Here is a 6,159-nt window from a genome sequence, read left to right on the forward strand (position 1 = left end):
TTCATAGAAAATGCCTCAAATATAGGTTCCGGAACCTATATTGAGTAAGTCGTACGGCTGACGCCAATGTGTCAAGATTGTCACAATCGTCTACTAAATATTGCCTGCATTTTAGTTTTGTCAACTATGAACGTCACGCGTCTATTATTAATAAAAGGCCATTGACTTGTGTAGACAATACATTTAACATGTAAAATTACAATGAAAATAGTGCCAACGCCAATTGCTGGGATTAGTTGCCAAGCGGACCCCAGGATCCCATGAGCCGTGGCAGAATGGCGCGAGGGTGATGCTCCAATAACCTATTGTTACTAACATATTTAGTATTACCTATTGTTACTAACATATTTAGTTTTAATTTAGGATTAGTTATTTAATTTTAAATGTAAATGTATTTTAAATGTAATTTGTATGTAATGTAATTTAAAAAATTTTTTAATTGTATATGGAATTTTTATTCTGAAATAAATTATTTGAATTGAATTGAATTGAATTGAATATAACAATACATTTTACATGTAAGAGACAGATAATGTGGCTTCAGCTGATTTTTAGGGTTCCGTACCCAAAGGGTAAAAACGGCACCCTATTACTAAGACTCCGCTGTCTGTCTGTCTGTCCGTCTGTCACCAGGCTGTATCTTATGAACCGTGATAGCTAGACAGCTGAAATTTTCACAGATGGTGTATTTCTGTTGCCGCTATAACAACAAATACTAAAAACAAAATAAAATAAATATTTAAGTAGGGCTCCCATACAACAAACCTAATTTTTTTGCTGGTTTTATCCGTAATGGTACGGAACCTTTCGTTCGCGAGTCCGACTCGCACTTGGCCGGTTTTTTAAATTCGATCAGTATACCTAATTTGAATTTATATATAATATTTTTCAGGGTTCATAAGGGAGTATTATATAATCTGTGATAAGGGTTATCTTTATTCTTTAAAAACTGACGAGAAATTTAATTTATTAATCAAATAAATTAAATTAAATTTGGAGGTGTTCTCTTATGTTGGCTGGTAGATTGAATAATAAATACTTGGATATTTGGATTTGATCTGATATAATTATTATTGATTTCCCGATTTTATAGAAGTGTTTTAATTTTAGTGGTTTTTCGCTGGTTTTAAGTACCTACAAGTTTTAGTGTTATTTCCTATATTACTTATTGTTCGGTGTTTAAATACAATTGGTTATATACTGGTTACATAGGGTAGAGACGAAAGCTGGTACCTTTTAGGCGGAGGCAGTTAGGGTGTCATAGGTTCGGCTTCATTTTGGATTCATATGGCTGATCGCGGGTCTGAAAATTTTAAAATAAATTGTAATACAGTCATGAATGTTTCATAACATTTAAAACTTTCGCGTTTTGAACACATATTAAATCACATGACCACGACCAGTGAAACCTGTGTCGAAACGTCGGTAAATAAAGGTAACAAAATAAATTTGCGATAGACCCGTTTTTAAATGTGATTTAATATATAAAAAAACTAAACCTTACATGACAGTATATTTTAGTTTGCTCGTATTTTTATTTCATTATGAAATATAATTAAATGAGAAAGCAATGCAAGTAATGAAGCAACCAAATAATACGATGACTTCGATGTCAACGTCAAGCATGCCATAACATTATACAGTTTCCATTATGGATGGTATAGAAAGGATGCCAATCTCTTATGGCAGAATTGTTGCAAAAGTGACCGCTTTCAGCTTTAAATAATAGTTCCTAATCTCTCCGGTGGCGCTAGTTAGGCTCTGGGACATGAGTATAACATAAACCAACAAATAACCCGACCAAATTACGTAGGTTATTTTTGGTAGTATTTCGGTGTATGGTGGCGCCGCCTAATTACTGTTTTTTGATGGACACTTTTCATACATAGAGATTTGGCTCCTTTATATAGTCTCCATGGTCTCCATGCCATAACACTTTTTTTTACTTATATCACAGAATAAATAATAGTTCTACCGTACAGAAAGGAAACTTCCTACTAAACCGAAGATTGACAGCGGTTCAGGGTCGAATCATGATGTCCCTTTCTAATATATGGCACTATACCTTTCGGCTATTAGGCGTTGTCAAAATTCAAGTCATTATTTTATCTGTGGTCGTGCACGCAAAGAGACGTCAAGTTGTGCCAACCCTAATAATTGCTCGGAGCAATGCTGAGTCGAACCAAAGATAGATATAACTCCGTAATAGATGGATACAGTCTAAGGAAAAAACGTGCCTCGAAAATCAAGAAAATTTGATTCTCGTTCAGAGGGCGCTACTAGTTTTGGCCTACAGTCGTATAGATGGAGTTGACGGTTTCGTTTGTTATTTAACAATTTTAACGCATATCAGTAAAGGAACATGGGTCAAAATCATCAAAATAATTATTGTAAATAAAAAAAATCATTTATCTATATTTAAATACATTTTATCGTATTTTTACAAATCTTCAATTTTAGTTTTAAAGTGTGTCAACAGATGGCAGTGAATTTACTGGGGTTACAAAATTTACTATGACAGTACCGCTCTAGTATAAGTTACTCTATGCTCGGAGCAATGCTGAGTCGAACGGAACCGAGTTTGCCCGAAGCGAGGAGTTTCGCACCCGTGATAATATCTGGGGCATTCTACGAGAATGTCCCTTACGAAATGCTTTTGCTTTATATGGCATCTAATTAAATCCGTAAAGCTCGAGAATGTAACGTCAATCTGTTAGAATGAAATATTATTAGCCCCAATATCATTTTCTCAGCCTTTTCAGAACTATTGATCAAACCAAATGAGGGCTAACGCGTATGAATTCGCCGCTAGGGGCGCTAGTGTAGATGGTGGTCTTCGCAAAGTTCGAAATGTCAAATGTCACTTGTCACTTCACTGACTGACAGCCATGGAGACTATATAAAGGAGCCAAATCTCTATGTACGAAAAGTGTCCATCAAAAAACAGTAATTAGGCGGCGCCACCATACACCGAAATACTATCAAAAACAACCTACGTAATTTGGTCGGGTTATTTGTTGCCTTACATGTTATACTCACGTCCCAGAGCCTAACTAGCGCCACCGGAGAGATTAGGAACTATTATTTAAAGCTGAAAGCGGTCACTTTTGCAACAATTCTGCCATAAGAAATTGGCATCCTTTCTATACCATCCATGGTCTTTTGGACCACCATTAACAGAGGCGCCAACTGGTGAGCAAAAAAACGATAGCCCTCATTGGCAGTAAATAAGAACCATAAAAAGTATACTCATCCTTTGTTTTTCGGTGCTAGAGTTAGACCAGGAAGAGTGCAACAATTTTGATAGCATACGCAGTGCAAGTGTTATTTATACGTCATAATTTCATAGAAGTTTCATCATCATCATCATCCTGCCCTTTTCCCAACTTCATTTGGGGTCGGGCCTTCTTGTGCATCTGCGCCAGGACAATCTGTCCCGTGTTGTCAGTGGTGGGATGTTTTGCGTCTTCAGGTCTCTTTTGACAGTGGACCACCAGGAAGCCGGAGGTCTACCCGATGCTCTTTGCTTGGTGGTGATATTAAGCACGGTTTTTACGGAATAGTTGTCGTCCCGTCTCATCACATGACCGTACCATCGGAGTCTGCCCTCTCTGAGTTTTTCGGTTACAGGTGCCACCTTGAAGGATCCTCGTACGTACTCGTTCCGCACTTTATCTAAGCGCGTTACGCCACCTGCCCAACGAAGCATTTAATTTCATAGAAGTTTGACGTTTAAAATAACACTTGCACTGCGTGTGCTATCAAAATCGATGCAGACTTTTCTTGGTCTAACTCTAGTACTAGTGTAAGACGAAGATAGTATGATTATCTCTGACATCTCTGTCTATGTTTGAAATGAGACAGTCCTTTGACAAACTATATAAATCTATATAAATAGACAGAGATGTCAGATATATCTCGTGGAATGCACCATCTGCACATTGCATCCTTCCAACAGTATCGAATAATATAACACTTATATCGAGAGGTCAAGAAATCACTTGAGGAAAACGGCCAGAATAATATTACCTTTGACCATAGTTGGATCATATTATACTACAATAAGGTACATTGTTACTTTACATTGTTGACGATTCGCCCAATTGTCCAGAAAAAACCGGCCAAGTGCGAGTCGGACTCGCGTTCCAATTTTTCCCCTCACTAGCTCGGAAAGCCGTCTTTTATCCTTTAAAACAAGCGGGGAAAAACGCATTTTATCCACTAGTGGGGAAAGTAATTTGACCTTGAATGGAGCGTGTTTAAGTAGCTTGACAGATAACAAAACGTAAAACGCTCATAATAATGGTTCGTTCGATATTAATTATCATTAAATAAATGGTTTGAGAATCTAATAAAAAATACCAGATTTAGCTTTATTTAATAATTTTAAGTCATAAACCTTAAAATTCCATAAGAAACGTTAGATTATTTATAGTTGTTAAATATAATTCTGAACGCACAAGTTGAGTCGATGCAATTTCAAAACGCATCGTTGACATTTCATATATCACAACAGAATGATTGTCAACAATTTTTTTACTTAAACACACTTCTCACCGACTCACGTAAAAATCAGAATTTCCAGTGTTTTCTGTTATAATATCGTACAAAAATAAGTGATTCTAGTGATGAAGATGATCTAACGCCTGTGGATGTTGCAATTTCCTCGCTATAGTGAGGGGAAAAGTTTTGTGTTACACACGGGTGCAAATGTATTTTACTTCTCGTGTTTCAATTCCACACTCGCGGGTAAAATACAACTTTGCACCCTTGTATAACAAATAACTATTTTATCTGAAACGTGAGTGAAATGTCTTTAAAAAACCCGTAGGGGTCGGATCAAAAACTAAGTAATTAAGTCTGACTCACGCTTGACTGCACATTTCTAGTAGGTTTTCCCACGGAGTAGGATTTTCCTGTGAACTAGGTAATAGTTATTTGTTATACAAGGGTGCAAAGTTGTATTTTACCCGCGAGTGTTTCAACACACGAGAAGTAAAATACATTTGCGCCCGTGTGTAACACAAAACTTTTCACCTCACTATAGCGAGGAAAGTGCAACATCCACAGGCCTTAGATCACCGTCATCACTGGAATCACTCATTTCTTTACGATATTATAACAGAAAACTCTGGAAGTTGTGTAATTTTACGCGAGTCGGTGAGAAAAGGTTTTAAGTAAAAAAATTGTTGACAATGTTGACATTTCTGATGTATGAAATGTCAACGATGCGTTTTGAAATTGCATCGACTCAACTTGTGCGTTCAGAATTAAATTTAACATCATTATAAAAAAACAAACGTTTCTTATTGAATTTTAAGGTTTTATGACTTAAAATCATTAAATAAAGCTAAATTTGGTATTTTTTATTAGATTCTCAAACCATTTATTTAATGATAATTAATATCGAACGAACCATTATCATGAGCGTTTTACGTTTTGTTATCTGTCAAGCTACTTAAACACGCTCCATCCAAGGTCAAATTACTTTCCCCACTAGTGGATAAAAGGCGTTTTTCCCCGCTTGTATTGAAGGATAAACGACAACTTTCCGAGCTAGTGAGGGGAAAAGGTCTATTTTGTGTATTTTTACAAAATTTTAGACGGAGATAAAGGGGAGGGGGGAATGGTCAGTTTTTGCCTATTTTCTTGAATAACTTCTAAACTGTTTATCCTAAAATTATACAAAAAAAATTTTTAGATCCTTACAATGAGCTCTTTTATTTGATATGTAATAGGATATAGTTTGGAAAATTGTATTTTTTAATTTTCTCATTTACCCCCCAAAAGTGGCCCCCGTGTTTAAAATTCATTTGTTTACGTTACATGTCCGTCTTTGGGTCACAAACTTACATATGTATACCAAATTTCAACTTAATTGGTCCAGTAGTTTCGGAGAAAATAGTCTGTGACAGACGGACAGACAGACAGACAGACGCACGAGTGATCCTATAAGGGTTCCGTTTTTTCCTTTTGAGGTACGGAACCCTAAAAATGAAATAAAATGGATCCACTTGACTAAATCACTGACTGATCTACTCGAGTAAATTTGTGGCAGAAACGTTTAGTAATTAAAATACTCGCCACTTGACTAAATTACTAACTTAGTCGAAACTTTACTAGCTTTTAAGAAGCGTGAAGATGGCTCCTAGTTAGACA

The sequence above is a fragment of the Cydia strobilella genome, chromosome 24 (assembly GCF_947568885.1).
Source record: "Cydia strobilella chromosome 24, ilCydStro3.1, whole genome shotgun sequence".
Taxonomy (NCBI): domain Eukaryota; kingdom Metazoa; phylum Arthropoda; class Insecta; order Lepidoptera; family Tortricidae; genus Cydia; species Cydia strobilella.